Source organism: Cnephaeus nilssonii (genome assembly GCF_951640355.1).
Source record: "Cnephaeus nilssonii genome assembly, chromosome: 2".
In the NCBI taxonomy this organism is placed as follows: domain Eukaryota; kingdom Metazoa; phylum Chordata; class Mammalia; order Chiroptera; family Vespertilionidae; genus Cnephaeus; species Cnephaeus nilssonii.
The window spans coordinates 66,571,989-66,588,745 of NC_137073.1; the positions used below are offsets into that span (position 1 = coordinate 66,571,989).

Genomic DNA, 16,757 nt, shown 5'->3' on the forward strand with positions numbered 1-16,757 from the left:
TCCTACAAACCCCATGCTTTCCAAGAAAGGAAAACATTTCAACCCCTGCATTTTTCAAGGTGCTTTCAATACCCAAAGATTCCACTGAAGTGGGTTTGGTTGATGGTTGCTTGCTGTGTGCCCAGTGCAATTATTTTTCTGTGAAAACTTCCATTTTGCAAGGAGAAAGTTGACTTTGATATGCATTAGGGTGCAGGATTCATTGAGAGATATGTCATTAGCATATACCACTGTTTATTCATTATTATAACACAGGTTTACTCATACATCATACAAACTGCTAAGGGCCTGCTCTGGGATGTGAATTCATATATTACCAGAACACATTTGTAAAGACATGCAGGAAAAAAGGGAAAAAAAAAAATACTTGCAAAACTGAGTTGAGAAACAGGTTTCATGAGCCCTTTAAGGATTTGTTTAACTAAGAGAGAGAGAGAGAGAGAGAGAGAGAGAGAGAGAGAGAGAGAGACTTGATCTAAAACTCGAAGTTAGGCGATTCCACTTCCATTTAAACAAAACAAAATTAGCAAAACTTTTGCAACTGTAGAGAATGCTGACTAAAATTTAGCCCTTACCAGACCCCTCCCCCTTTTCCCTCAATACACTTTAGATTCTTGTTCCATCCAATATCTAAAGCTAAGAAAAATTATTTCCAAGATGAACAGGAACTTTCAATGAAACGTTTGTTTTTTTAATTCTAGGTTTATAATGAATAATATTTTAAATGGGGGGGGAAGTCTCAAGAATTCAAATTAGTTCAAATACTCCAGTTTTTCTAGGAAAAGAAATGTATTTTAATATTCAAGCAAGTTAGCACCCAATCACATTCCATCACGTTTCTTAGGCCCAGGTGCGCCCCAGAACCTAGCACGGGAAATGGAGGCTTCCGGGAGGCCAGGGGAGGCTGAGAAACCTGCTTTCCCCGCCCATGCTGGGACCACCTACATCTCCTTTTCATATGAAATGGTTATTTGCAAGAAAACATTGATAGAGAAAGTAAATGTGTAATACGCGGGTGGGTTACTTTTCATCCTCGTCCTTGCGAGATTTTCTTCGGGATCTCCATCCCTTGGCACCTTCTTCCATCTTTCCCAACCGAAGCATTTACAATGGCATTTAGCGGGGATCTAGATGTACCCTTAGGTTTCAAACAGATCACCACCACCTAAAATGTGCCTCCACCTCCGGTGTAATTAAGGTCCCAATTCTTACAGAAAAGCTGCCACAACTCTCAGTCCCTGGCGGCGGGGAGAGCGCGCTCCAGGGGCCGGCGTCCGGCGAGCTGGAGGGCTCGGCCGGTCTGCGTGCCCGGCGCCAGCCGCTGCGCGCGAGTCTGTGTCCTCGGCTCGCCTATTTCCCCTCTTAAGGGAGAATAATAAACTCTCCTCGGCTCCCAATTTGTAAAGACATCACCATTAGTCGGAGCTGAAACAGGGGTGGTGGAGAAGAGGCCTGGGTCATGAACCCGAGGAGGTCAGGGCTCCAACGCCCTCCTGGGTTTCTCATCGAGCCGGGAGGCGGCGGCCAGTCGCGCCTGCGGGTCCCTCTGGTTCCCCAGAAGAAGGATCCTCGGGCCGGAGGGCGTGTGTGCCCTCGCGGGCCTTCAGTTCCACCCTACCGTCCCCCTAGGTCTCTAGGAGCAGAGGCTGTGCCCTGCCCGGGCCAGGCCAGGCCTAGAGGGGAGAGCCGAGCCTCGGGCGCAGACTCCTGCGGCCTCCCCAACCCACGCAGCGGGGCACCCCCAGCCCGAGGCCGCCTCGACGGCCCCGACGCGGCGCCCGCACGGCCAGTAGGTGTCGCTGTTCCCCTGCTGGCGGGAGCCAGGAGCCCCGCGCTGGCCCCGGGGCCTCTCCGTCGGCCTCGCCCGGCGGGTTCACAGACCCACCAGCGCTCCGAGGGGGCCGCTGCCCCGGCGCTGTCCCGTGCTCACCTGGCCAGGACCGCGGCGGCACTGGCCGGCCTCGGGGAGAGAAAGAAGGGAGGCGTCTGTTGGGGCGAAACCCGGAGCCCCGACGGAAGCAGTTGGAAGCCACCGACTCTCTCTCCTTTCTCTTCTCTTCGGGGGGCTGTGGTCAGCGACCCGGCTCTGGGAGCATCCTAGTAAAATCCCAAGTCGGGGGGGTTTCACCCGGACTCCACACCGTCTTTAAATTATAAATAAGAGGTGGAAATCGCAGCTTCGAGGGAGCTAGCCACATAAAGAGTGGATTAATTTCAATTTCTTGCCGACAGACGAGAGAGAGAGAGAGAGAGAGAGAGAGAGAGAGAGAGAGAGAAGGGAGTGAGGGAAAACAAGAAAGGAAGGAAGAAAGAGAGGGAGGGAGGGAGGGGGAGGGAGGGAGGGAGGGAGGGAGAGAGAGAGAGAGAGAGAGAAAGAAGGAAAGAAAGAAAGAAAGAAAGAAAGAAAGAAAGAAAGAAAGAAAGAAAGAAAGAAAGAAAGAAAGAAAGAAAGAGACCAGGGCCTGGCCACAAGCCTGAGCTACGTACCCTCTTGCACACTATTCTGCAGGCAGAAATGCCGGTACCGGCGACTGTCCCTCCCCCAGCCCAGGAAGGCGTCAGTATTTGGATGTGGTTGTCTCCCCCAAAACATTGCCTGCCAAGTATGACTCCCCTTCGGAAACCTAGCAGTTAGCAGGTCTCTGGGATTTGCACTGAGAATCCTTCGCCTTCCCTGGCATCCTGCGGCTCCCTGCCCTCGGCCTCACGGTGCCGCGCACGAGATTATTAATCAGAAGCGCTCTTTCTGTGTGTGTCTCCAAAGGAGGAGGTTTGGCTTATGCATGCCGAGAGGGACACTTACAATGGGTACATCCCAGAGGTGGCTGGAGATTGTGTTATGATTTTGATGGTTTTGTGCAAGGAAATCACTGCTGGCGATTTGAAGATGGGGGGGGGGGGGGGACCACATTGAAAACGTTAAATTCAGAACCTCGAGTTACTGAGTTAGTATGCAAAATGCAACTGGCTATGCATTCAAACTAACGTTTATATTTTCAGTTAAAACGTGGGGACATTTTGCTGTAAATTCTTAACAAGACCCACGCTTTTATCTGTAATTTTTTTTGTAAATATAACCAATTCGTGAAGAAAATGTAACAATCAATTATCAAAGAGGAAGAAAGAAAAATTCTTAAAGTCCAAAACCCTTGGGATCACTTCTTCCTGACTCTGGGCCTGGCTCTCGCGATGTCGGAGGGCAAGGCTGGGCGGGTGCCTGGGTCTTCAAGGCAAGCCTTACATTTTTAACGTGAGGCGGCCAGCCTCATCTTTAAATGTCATGCCTTTTGCTAAGGCTCGTGAAATGGGCTCCTTTCCGTTAAATCCCATATCTGCTATACAATTGTCAGTAATTATTTCTGATTGAGACAGCAAATTAATCATTCGTTGACGTGGGTGGGGGGAGAAAACACGTGCCTAATTGGAGGTTGTGAAGTTCAGTGAAGTGGTATTTTTAGCTTGGAAAGTCCAAATTCATATATTTGGGTATCTCGCCCCCTCCCATCGTTTCCCCATTTTACTCTCTCCTTCACACAATCCTCTGGGCTCCTTTCTCCCTCTTTCTTCCCATTCCTCAGCCTCTGTCTTCCTTTCCTCTCCCCTTCTCTGTCCACTCCCCCCACCCCCTCTCTGCTTTCCTCTCCGGTCTCCTCTTCTCCCTTCTCTCTCTCTCTCTCTCTCTCTCTCTCTCTCTCTCTCTCTCTCTCCCCCCCCCCCCGCGCCCGTCTTTCTGTGTGTATGTATCTCTCTGCCCCCACCCATTTATTGTCTGATCCTATCAATCAAGTTAATATAAAAGTAGCAAGTGGGAGACCCACCACCCCCTCTCCGGAGCGCCCGGGGCACTTTGGTGAGGTGTCAGCCGCTGCCAGGTTACCGGCGGGAGTGATGGCCCTCGGTGCAGGGCGCGCTGCTTGCGGAGGAGTTGGGGTCTGCGCGAGGTTTGCGGTGCTTATTCAAATGCCGCCTGCTACTGCTGTGATTCGCAGGGACTCGGCCTCCTAGTGGTAATGCGGGGCGGGGGTGGGGTGGGGGTGGGGAGGGGAGGTGCCGAGGGGCGGGAGGGGAGGATGGGGGTGAGGGCGGGGTGGGAGGGGGCTCCGGCACCGCGCGCTCCGCTGCCGGGCTGGGACAGAGCACCCGGACCCGCGGCGGCGGCGGCAGCGGCGCTGCCCACCCTCCAGCACAGCACCCTCTGAACCAGCGAGCCACAGAGCCTCCGGCCCCCAGGGTAAGCCACGCGCGCACCGGCAATGACGGTGAAGGTTCAGACGCTTCAGGTTACTACCATGCGCCAATAAGGGAGATTAGAAACAGAAAAGGAGATTACGGAGATCAGATATGTGGTGTACCTCTCTGTGTCCCTTGTCACCGAGCGTGCGCGCATACACACACACGCACACACGCGTCTGCACACACATGCATGCACAGACACCCGTACATGCACACATTGCTTGCTACTAACCATCTAAATACAGGCGCCGCCGCTCTGTGCCCTGCAAGTGGCCGGTGTGTTTGTCCCGATCCCTGCCTAAAGGCAGGCAGGTATGTGCCAGAATCCAGGCAGGAACAAACCGACACGCACGATTGAATTGCGGCCAAAGTCGAAGAGACATTTAACCTGCCGAATTGTTTCACTCAGGCAGGTGACCCCCAGAAACTGGCAATTCTGCAACCAGTTGTGGAATCTGCAACTATTCATAAGATGTGCTGAAAATGTTCTTTTAGAAAAGATAATCTTGCTATAAATGGCAAGGTAGGGGCAAACCTAAAGGATGAGTGTGTCTCCGTTTTTTAATGTTTTACGTGCAGCCATCTGACCACTTCTTATTGGGTGACATAGCATATGAGCACTTAGGTGTAAGCTTGGAAAAACTACAGCCAGAGGTAAGGCTGCAAATGCCATGAGAATTAAGGGTGTTAAAAATGGATGCTGGATAGCCCAGCAGGAAAGATGGTATTCAGCTGTAGCTTTCAAATGGGGAAATACATGTGCATATTGATACATGAAAGCCATTGGGGAGGGCTGACTCTTGTCCTGAGTGTCTCTGCAGGTAAGTCGTTCATCAGGAAACCAATTACCTGTGCATGTACTTGGATTTGTTTAATTGAATAAGCTGCATGAATGTGTATTTGCTGTTCTTTGTGGATTCGGTCTTTTTAAAAATAATAGGTTGGGGGGATTTTAAAAGTGGATTCGCACATATATATTTTTCAAAAGCCATTGTGCTGAACTGATATATCACCAGGAAGGAAACCCTACTCTATAAACAAGATTACCCTTGCTTGAAATCTAACTGAAGGCCTGTATATTTTAGGGCAGATCAATTGGCTTAAGATAGCCATCTGTTTTGTTTATTTGTTTTCATTTCACAGTCAGGAATTAAGGATACTTTTCAATCAAGGTAATGTGCCTTGTTCCCAGACACACTGAGATAAAATGAAACTCAGTAAATTTTGAATGCAGCAGATAAGGTACAACATACAACATGGTTGAAAATGTCTTCCTTGCAAAAGGCTGTCCATTGCCATGTCTACACATTTTAAAGTAGATTTTTGTTGTTGTTGTTTTGCAATAAGAAATGCTAGAAAGCAATAGGGCAGCCGTGAATCCAGCACTTTTCAGTTAATGAACACAAAAATTCTTTAGAAATCTTTGGAGCCACTTCCCGTTATACATACATTATCTCAAATGCACTGGCCCAAACTGTGTTATGGTTAATATGAAGTTAATTAGACAATCAAACTTTGAGTCCTGAGCAATGGACATTACATTACAATCCATCAAGGAGGTATGTCAGGAAGGAAAAAAAAAAGTGTCTTTTCTTTTGTGACCAAACCAGGAGGTTGTACAGCTGGCATTACATACATGACAGATGTGCATATTTGGAGCCTTAAATAAACAGAAGCAGGGAGGCAACTGTGCATATTTATCTAGCAAGAGACAGCAGCATACACTCGCCAAAAAATAGACGGAAAGGAACAAGAGAAATAGATAGACATAATAAGATAGCAAAACAGGAGGGGGTAGAATCAATAAAACGATACAATCTGAACTCCCCCCCCCCCGAATTAAAAAATGCAAATATATCTTTACATATGCATCAGTATTAAAAATAATACACGCTGGAACCAACAGGAGCGGGAGCAGGAGGAGGAGGAGGAGGAATAGAGGTGGAGGAGGAGGAAAGGAGGAGGAGGAGGAGGAGGAGGAGGAGGAGGAGGAGGAGGAGGAGGAGGAAAGAATGGAGGCGCCGCGGAGCCCTGATTATGCATGGGCTGGAGCTGCCTCCTCTAACCTGTTCTTCTCCGAGCCGGGCAGCCGGCGGTCCTCAGCCGCCCACAGAACAGGAACCGAAACAACCGTTCCCGAAGGCTACAGCATTTATTTTTCTCTTTTGGGGGTTTTGGCGGTTGTTTCATGGGCTCGCCAACTGGCCCCTTTAATTAAAAGCTTCAATAAAAGGCGATCGCGCCAGGAATGCACCGGCTCCTCTCCGCGCAGGATTTGCATATTTTTTTAATGCCCTAATTTCCTTGATGTATGTAAATGTAGCCGGACGTAGAGGGAGACGGGGAGCTGACGTCAATGGACGTGACCTCGCAGCTAAACCTTGAACGTGAAGCCGGGATGGGGGAAAACACGGAGCGGCAGCCGATGGAACCCGCTAGTGCGGGCGTCGGCGGCGGCGCCAGCCGAGCCCAGGCCCGCGGGGCCCGAGGGGGTCCGTGCCGCCCCCGGGGGAGGACCGGCCTCCGCCTTCCTCCTCCCCTGCCCGGCTGCAGCCGCGCCAGCCTTCCGGCCGCACACGCCGGCTCTGGTCCTGCACCGCCAGCCCCACCAAATGCATGTCCTTTGGCTTCCCTCAGACAAACAACACCCCCCCCCCCAAACAACCAACCAAAGACAGCAGGCACACCAAGTCGAACCCCAAAAATGGTTTAGATAACGCTCGGGTAGCTTATCAGAAAGAAGACTGACAATGGAGCATGATTTTTTTTATTATTATTTTTTGCTTTTTTCCGCAAGAAGAGGAGGGGGAAACCTCAGACAACAGCAAATCATTCCTAAAACACGATAAGCTACACGTGTTTCCAGTAGGGGAGAGGTAAATCGCCCAGGCGACTGGTGGGGGGCTTCTCGTGTCGGTACCTGTTTACCTGTTCAACCTTTAAGCGCGCTGGCTTCATGAACAGCCATGCCATTGACGTGCGTTTTCCTGTGGTGGGAATGTCGTGTGTGTATGTGTGTGTGTGTGTGTGTGTGAGTGTGTGAGTGTGTGTGTGAGTGTGAGTGTAAGTGTGTGAGTGTGGCGCTGTGAGCCAGAGGAGGGAGATCGGTGTCTCTCCACCACCATCTCTGGGACTTCTCCGCAGGACACGTAGGCCGGACGGAGCTCCGCGGCTGGCGCAGGAGTTTCTCCCGTTTGGAAGGGGGGGCGGTGGTCGGAGGAGGAGGCGGCGGCTCTCTTGGAACAGCTAGGCCCTTCCGATCACATTGTCCGGGGAGGGGGTGCTGAGGTGCGAACCGTTCCGCGGCCGCAGCCCCGGGCGCCGCCCGGCCTGCTTGAGCCTGGGGTGTTTTGCGCTCGGCAGCCCCGGCGCGAGGAGGCGGCGGCTCCGGTTACGCGGCCGCGAGGCCTTCGGACGCCCCGCCCCCGCTCCAGCCCCGCTCGCCGGCGTGTGCGTGTCTGTGTCCGCGCACCAGGCAGGGGCTGCGGGCCAGTCCCCGTGCACATCTGCTGCCGCCTGGCTCGCCGCCCTCTCCCGGCAGCTCAGACCTGCTCCCCGGCCTCCTCTGGGCCGGGCCTGGCGGAGCCGGGGACGGAGGGCAAGGCCACGGCCGGCCGGGAAGGGGGCGCGCCGGAGGGAGGCCGCGGTCTTGGTTTCTCTCAGCCCTGCCCTTGGCCGCCAAGGCTGCCGTTTCTCGGTCCCACCCCGCAGCCAGAGCTTTGTTTTCCTGCCGCGCTCGTGGCCACGGAGCCCCACGCCTGCGAGGGGAGTGTGTGCGTGTGCGCGGGGTGGGGGGCGGTGCGCGCGGCGGGCGGGGGCCCTCCCGCCAAGGACACGCCTGGCTCTGTGTCCTCCGGCTGCACTTGGCGGGAAAGCTGGGGGCCGCCAGTGGGGCTGCGAGCCCGACACTCCTATGGCTGCAGCCCAGCTCCCCCCTCCCCGCCCCCCAATAGGCATCATTTACATACGGGCCACTTGTCTGAATTTTTACAGCCCCCCTTCCGCCTCCGGTCGCACGCGCGCAGGCTCGGAACCGGGGCCCGCGCGCGCGGACCCCCCGCGCCCTGGCTGCGGCTTGCCCCGGCGCTCAAACAGGCCCGGGGGTACGAGCCGCCCTCGGCAAGACGGATCCTTGCACCCTCCTTCTCGCGCTGACACCCCTAACGGTCTTCCCGATCGTGTTCCAGGAAGCCCACCTTCCCCGCAAGATCCCCACCCTTCTCTCACTGCACACTCCCACTCACACCCTCCCACATCTCTCTGCCTCCGTCCCTGCAAAACACACACACACACACACACACACACACACGCGCGCTTTTTCTAACCTCTCAAACAGATAATCCCCCATGGCGCGTCCCCGGTACCTTTTGAATAGCTCTGGAGTTTAAAGAGTAAAAATCCTTATAATGTATTGCTTGCCATTAGCAAAACACAATTAATGACCACAACAAAAAGAAGGGGAGTGAGTACAGGGGACTTGAACCAAAAGACCTTTCTTAAAAAAAAAAAAAAAAAAGTCTGCAAGTCAAAAGGTCATTCTCCAAGTTTGTAAATAAAAATACCAAAAGGAAGGTAGAAAAGACCCACAAGTTTCACAAAATGGTGCATTGGAAAAACAAGACAGGGCTATTCCGAGAGAGAGAGAGAGAGAGAGAGAGAGAGAGAGAGAGAGAGAGAGAGAGAGTCAGAGTCTAAAGGAATCAAGAGAGAAAAACTGGAGGAAAAAAGAAAAAGAGGGAGAAGAAAATAAAAGGTAGAAAAGGCGAAAGAAGTTTCCAAAGAAATGTGTGCTTTGCATTCTACAATAGGAAAATGTAGCCATTGCCCTCCTTCAGACGAGACATTTCTAATTTGTTCCGTCTGTCAGGAGGGGACTATGAGAGGTTTGGGTGCAAATTCATTATCTCTGGCAACGCAGGACGTAGTGTGGGGACTGAAAAAGACCGTGGCAATGGATGAACAATAGGGCTTCAGTTCATCAGTAACAAAAGCAGTGGGGAAATTGGTTGAGTTTCAGAGCACGTCCTCCTCGGCAGAGGGGGCTGGACTAGACCTTGGACGGCCCCCCCAAAAACTTGCCGAGCCTCGCACACACCACTTCACTCTCCACTCCGAGGCTCAGGGAGCAAGTGCCTGGCGTTGGGGGGAGGGGGAGTTGGCTTTTTTTTTTCTTCTTCCTTCGTCTTTTGCGCCCTTCTCTCTCCCCCCCAGAAGGGAAGGTCCGTTTAAACTATTTTAGACCCAATCAAGCAAGAATCACTATGTGGAATTGAGCGGCAGTTTTAAACGTGCTAAGGAGAGGGGTGACCTGAATTTTTTTTTCTTTTCTTTTTCTTTTTCTTTTTTTTCTTTTGAGATGCGGAAAAGAGCCTGTTTGTGTACTGCGGCCGCTCTGTGACTGGATCTTGTCTTCCGGCCCGCGCTCCGGTTCCTGCCCAGCGGGATTGGGGGGCAGCGCTGCCTAGCGCAGGGAGAGCAAGTGAGTATCCCGGCGGCCCGCAGGCGGCAGCTCGGCCGGCGGCGCGGGCCCATCGCCGCCGCCGCAGCCCCGCGCCCGGTCTCCTCCCCGCGAGCCGTGCCCGCAGAATCCTGCTGCGGGCCGCTCCCCGGTTCGCTTCAGCTAATGATGGTGTGTCTCCGATGCTAAACCTGTTGATCTCCCGAGTTGTCTAAGTCAGGGCTGTTAATTATCCAGCATCCTGACCCCCCTCTTGCAGAGAGAAGCCAGGAACATGTCGCGCTGGAAAAGGGAATTTTGTATGTAATTTTGTGTTGGTGGAGGCAGGACTTTCCCCGTCTTAAACCTACAGCCAAATACGGGTATATTTTGCGTTCCTGGATTCAGCAGAATTCGCGTTTTGAATAATTATTTTAACCCCCTCAAAGTTGCAATTACCTGGCGATGAGGAGAGGGTTTGATTGGGTTTCGGTGGAAACTTATACCCAGTAGCTAACTAGACCTGGTGGATTTCTGCTTCCTTCTTCCCTTTGCCTTTTGGATTCTGGGAGGCAAGAGGCCGCTTTTCAGGGTCACCCCAAGTTAAGGTTCATCACTATGCGATCATCACGGTTAGTGATTGGAGCTTGGAGTGCCAGCGGACCCCGGTGTTTGCGGTTTGCTTGGAACCCAGACTCCGCTGAGGGAGACGAGACCGTCCTTCCGTGGCCTGGAATTATCTGGAGGAACCCCCGGGGCAGTGGGGACCCAGGCGACGTATTTGCTTTGGAGACGGTGGCGTTTTCTCTCGCCAAGGTATCCGCGGTGCTTGGATGGAGGACTGTCTGGAGGGGTCAGGGCAGCGGCGAGATTGATCAGAAGTTAGACTGGGGGCCTGTCAAGTCACGGCCACCGCCGGGGGCTCTTTGGGACCAGTGGCTGGCGTGGGTCCACAACAGTGGGGTCGGCGTTGGTTTCCTCCCTCTTCTAATGCCCACCGCTGCCCGCCACCCTCCTCCTCCACCTGGGTACCAGGAATTAGGGCGCTGTCTTGGGAAACAAGCTCCCAGAGTCAGGATTGTTGAACCAGTGAAGTACTTTCATTTTGCAAAACCAATAGCCCCACCCCGCCACTCCAAAATAACAATAAGCATTTAAAAAATCGTAAAAGAAGAGCAAGCTATTTTCAGGAGTGTAAGACTTCGTGAATATATTGAGTCATGGGGGATGGGGGAAGGGAATAAGAAAATCCACCACTTTACAGCAATCAGGTTTTACATTATTCATTGATTTACTGGAGGAAATAGCCAATCAGGAGCCATAGATATGAATGCACATCTCACCGTGCTGTTGCCTTACAGTAAACTATTTGCATCTTTCTAATGGATTAGATATTTATCCAGGGATTCCCATTGTTTGAAAGGTTTGGAAATTTAGTTCCTTAAACATTTAGAAAATACGACTTTGTTCCAGTCTTAATATTCTTGCATGGAAGAACTCTCCCTCCTCTTTTGTATGGCAGGTAACAGTGTTCAAATCCCTAGTATTTTTTGAGAGTCCCTCTTCTCTCCAATCTAAAAATAAAATGAAAGAAAAAAATTAATTTTCAAACACCTCCAGATTCTGCATATTTTGCATTCCCATTATCATGCATGTCTCCATTTAAATGCAAATTAGCATATTTAACTCTGTAGGTGCTGAAGCCCAGGATACATTGTATTGGGGTTTCCTGGAATCTCTTGTCATTTTAAGGAATCATTGTAATTGCAGTACTTTAAATGAAGCCAAATTTAGACATGCTTATGTATATATTAAAACTGTGATAATTTGTTTTCTTGACTGTTTTTCAGATGACTCTACAAAGAAGTATAAAATGAATAGACACCCCACCAACCAAAGGTAATTTTAAAATTTACATTTGACAAAATTAAAGTGACGTATAAAATATTATTAACTGGGTGGCAAGCCTGCAGTGTATTGCATATCTCCCAGTTCATGCAATAGATACAATTCCAGAAAAATCCAAGTTTCCATATATGCAATTGTACCCCTCTAGGTAGCCTTTGTATATTACATATCAAAGATAATGTAAATATAACCTGTAACTACCTATAAAAAAGGAATTTGGGACACAGAAGAAATAATAGGATACATTTATTAGAAAGCAAGCCAGTCAAGTACCTTGCCTGAACTATACAAATCACTGTAAATTAAATGGCTTTTATGTAGAAAATGGTAGTCTTGACTGTATTAGTGGACTGTGTTTTATATGCATGAGAATCATGCAAACTCAATATTAAAAAGGATTTTGGTGATAGGCCAATTCTTTATATATTCTACAGTAGTCTGAATAGGATTCATAGAGGTGTTCTAAATATTAGTGGCAAACCTGATGAATTTTCATTCATGAAACAGTATAATTCTGATCCAAATATGTGGAAAATCATAAATTTTCGCTTTTAACTTAAGCAGAGATTGTTTATTCCCAAGAAAGCCAGGATGTTTCCATTCATGTTTCAGCCATCTGGAGACCTGTAAAAAGATTAGAAAACAAGCATGACAATCACGTCCTAATCTACTGGCCATTAATGGGAATTTATTAGAGAATGAGCATGCAAGCCATTTGAATTCAGTATATTCTTCAATATGCAGATTTCAAAATGGGTATTCTGTAGCTCAGCTAAATAGCTTTTTGAAAAGCAAAAATATCTGGAATAAGAACATGTAAGTGTTAATAGCTGCTCCTAACAATGTATGGTAGACATTGCTAGGAATCTTTAGAGCACAATTGTTTCAACTTGTCTCATATACATTTCAACATGTCCTTGAAATGTGTATGATAAACTATGATATGAACCTTGGCAATTATCAAAATAATAAGGTGCTCAGTGTTAAATCTTGCCATATATTTTTTTATTTCTTCATACGTTGAAAGATGATGGTTGAGGTAAAATATTTAATTAGCTGTTTGGTTAATGAACAGACTGGCCATAATCATTATGTTGACTATTTTCACTTTTCGGGCTCTCATAATGAATCTATGTTACATGTATTAGGCATGGAGGCCAATCCTGGAGTCAGTTCATATTACTATGTGGTATTGCCTTAAAAGATGCTATTTTAAGACAGTATCTTTTGTAGCTTCTAATTGTAGAAGCATCTCAAATGTTTAGTGTCTTGGTTTTCATGATAGTTAATTGGGTTCTAAAATGCATTTAATTGTTAAATGTGGAAATATAGCAACATTAATTTGCAAATTCACACAAATATGGGGATGATACACACAGACATACATGCATTCATGCATCAGATCTCTTTATTTTCACCAACATCCTTCCCAGACATATATAAAGCAAAAAGATATTCTAAAAATAACTGGCATTTTCTGGGGTTTTTACTTATGGAATTGAATTCGTCTAATCATATGCTTGTTTTATGTAGTACATGCCAATTCACTAATGATTCTGTTTCTAGGTCTTGGAAAGCAAGGCCAAAATAATTTCAATATTCCAAAGCAGCAAAGCTCATTAGGATTTTACATACTGTCAGAAGTGACATGAACACATACCTCAGTGATATGTTCAATTCTTATCCAGTAGTTTATGTTGTGACCTCTTAGTTCAAGAAGAAACAGTAACTCTATAGGAGTATATTTCTCTGAATTAGTTTGTAGTTTGCCATATACATATATATATATATATATATATATATATATATATATCACAATACAGCCATTTTGTACTTCCTGGACCAAAATTTGATAAGAAAAATAGATAAGTGATTTTTACAGTGCAGTATTTTTTCAATAATCAGGACAAGAATTCTCACCAAAAAGTAAATTAATAAAAAATTAGGGAAAAATTGGCATTTGTGTTACTAAATCATATCTTTAATTGGTAGAATGTTGTTGTTTGTACTCTTGATTGGGAGCTTTTCTTAGCAATTCTGATTTTCTTTACTTGTCAGTCGTTTCTATAGAATTTACATATGTATGCTCTGTATGTAATTTGGTAAGCATATTCCACTCATGTCTTAAATGAATAAATTACTGAATCAATGAAAAAGTGTATTTTAATTCTGAAAGTATTTTAGTGATTGGGGAAAGTAGTTAACCTATAGAAATGAGAGTATTGCGATAGACTAGTGATGTGTGAAATGAATATGGAGATTTATGACATTCGATTGTAGCGTATATGTTAAAGAATAGTAATACCACCAAACATAACTCATCATTTTGGGAAACAGTCCATAAAACTTACCCATTGTGAATATACATCTTATATGGACTGCACCTCAGATATTCTGTTGAGGGGCATCTGACTGTTAGAACTGTACATATTATAGGTGCATTAGACATAGGTTACTCATTACGAAGGAGAGAAAAAAAGAGAGCTCTCTTAAGTGATCATATTTACACGTTGAAAAGTCCTAAGAAAAGGTATGAGGCTAATTAATTAATAAAATATTCCCCTCTAGATAGAAAAAGGGTGGGGGTGGGGAAGAGGAAGGGTTCTGCTCTTTACATGCAGGTATTTGATGTCTTCTTCACTGAAGTAACATTTCTTTTTTCATAATTTCATAAGGGAGCCTAGTATATTTTGACCTTCTGTATGAAAGTTGATGTTTGAAACTATAGACAAAGGCTCAACATTTATTGCAGTAGAGTTGTGTACAACATTAGAAACTATTGCTGCAGTGTCTACCTGTTCTTCATTCTAAGGCACACACCCTGTAGAGAGTTATTTTATAAAAATTGGGATGAAGTCGGCTTGCTTAGAGCATTCATTTTGAACTTACAGAACAATCGCTACCCTATCGCCATGGTACATAAACACAAAACATGCCTGAGCTGTGAAAGCCATTAAAAACACACCACCAGAGCAAACTGTCAATGCAATCACACATCGACTCACTGCCTAATACAGAGCTGATTCCCAGCCCCAGAAAGCAAGGCCCTGCTTTAAGCAATAGCAAAGTGCCTTCCATCTGTCTGCCCATGCAATCTGCCATAAGAGAAATTCAGGCAAAGACGTTCCCCAGATCTGAAATGCTTTTATCTGTCCTTAGAGAGAGATTTCTTCCAGTCTTTGGATATTAGAGCGATCTACACTAGCACGGAGGAGGTAAAAGGCCGCGGGTTGCTTTTCCAGGAGCAGTCGGTAGTGCTAACGGAAGAGAGGTTGATTGAGAAAATAGGGCTCGTTGCAATGCTGCCGCTGCTGCTGCTGCCTCAGCCGCTGCTCGGGCAGCAGGCCTGGGGCAGTTGGCTGATCACTGATGCATATCAATAACCATGTACTTGAGATTTCTCATGACATCATCATTACCTTGGTCTCCAGCGGTCTCGAACCTTTGACCTTGCCGGGCTGGTCCACATTTCGGCAGTGAAAGCCCTTCCAATGATGGCCCTTTTCTCCTTCTTTCAGACCGGGGGCAGCAGCACGCCAGCAAGACGGCATCTTCTCTTTCCCAGCCTAGAAGCCCTGTGAAATCGAGGATCTTCCCCCTAAAACACACACACACAAGATATTGCAATCAAGCTGCCACCGCTTGGTAAAAAGCTCATGGTGCTTACCCCAAAAGGATCAGGAGCAGATCTTTGAATCAGCTGTCACTTCTCTAGAATGGGATGTGTTTTTTTTGTTGTTTTTTTTTTTTTTTCCTTCCTCCTTAACCTGCGCTGGAAATTGCTGTTGGCTTCACACGTCTCTATAGAGGGAGGCTAAGGAGTCTTGCGTGAGAATGAAGCAATTTACAATGCAAATAGAGGCCTCCGAAGGGACGGATGCTGCTGCTCACTCGTAACCGCTTGCTGCACCTTAATAGCTGGTTTTATTTTCTGATATTAATAGATGAATTGTTGGCTAACGCTGCCGGAGATTACTTGCTGAAAGGGGAGAAAAAAAAAAGTTCGGAATAAACTTTCAAAGCCACAGATCTCGTTTGGATGTTTTAGCCGCACACACAAACAGAAACCAGGTCATATTTACAGACAAGGAGGAATCTGGAGCGCGGAGAGTGCCCTGGAGGACCACGACGCTTCGGTGCTGCCAGAAAGATCGGGATCTGGATTCTGGCCAGAGGAAGACAGAGGCGCGTGAGGGAAGCGAGTTGTTATCTTTGGTTATCTAGCTGTATGAGTGTATTGGTCTTCATAAAGCTAGATAACCGAAAGTAAAAACTCCTTCAAGATCGCCGGGGAGCGTGTGAGAATGAAAGACTACAGCCAAGAGACAGTAAAAACCAGAAAGGTCAGGAATATTTATTGAATCTAACTTTGTTTTCGTTTTCGTTTTCCTTATGGGTAAAAAGGTGGGATGAGAGGAAATTAAGTGGCACGCACATGCCAAGATAGGAAGGTGCCAGGTACGTTGAGAGGGGTTGTCAAAAAGGAGAATTGTACAGTGCTCCTGAGGTAAGAAAGAGGCATGTACAGTTTGTCCTACTTAAAGGCGAAAGTTTAAATATGAGCTATTTTTTTCCTTTCTTAGAAAGCTGCTGTAGAGGTGGCTGGTACCCAGTTAAAAAACGATGTCATAGTATGTAGACTTGGGCAGTTCTCTTCTGAGACCCCTCCTCTGAAACATTTTAAGATTATGCTTGGAAACTACATGTATTTGGGGGGTATATGTCAGATAATATGAAATTGGACTTTCAGCAAAGTTTATACTGGAAGGTTAATTAATGATTTATGTCTACTGAGGACTGAGAGCTAGTAGGGAAAATGCAAAAAAAAAAAAAAAAGCAAAGGCTGATTTTTATTCTTCTATTCAAAAATACAAGGACAGATGCTTCTCTGTTCCAAGAGGGTTTCCTTGAGGAAGCTACTGAAGCAGAAAGACATGATGGAGACGAGATCGCCTCCCCTCTTGTCAAAGTGTTAAAAAAATGTTCTGTCTTACTCTGCGCCTAGCATTGGAAATGAAAGTGACATTTACGCCACAACCCACGTGTGCGCCTCCTCTCTTTTTGTTTAAGGATGATCAGGTCTATCCAGGAAACAGCTCTGGCATCCCAAACTGAAATAATTAGGACGTATATAGACCTGACAAAAATGGAAAGGGGGTGGGGAATCTGAGGGTCTGTC

At 47.3% G+C, this 16,757-nt stretch overlaps 1 long non-coding RNA gene across 2 annotated transcripts; it reads left to right on the top strand.

Moving 5' to 3' along the window:
* The first annotated feature begins 8,947 nt into the window (after window positions 1–8,947).
* On the top strand, window positions 8,948–15,766 carry LOC307093138. Of its 2 annotated transcripts, none has more exons than XR_013812928.1 (3): window positions 8,948–9,712; window positions 11,521–11,569; window positions 15,097–15,766. It is a non-coding gene; the product is annotated as an uncharacterized lncRNA (long non-coding RNA). The 2 variants fall into 2 exon arrangements; XR_013812929.1 differs by lacking the exon at window positions 8,948–9,712 and adding an exon at window positions 9,729–10,486.
* The last annotated feature ends 991 nt before the right edge of the window (window positions 15,767–16,757 follow it).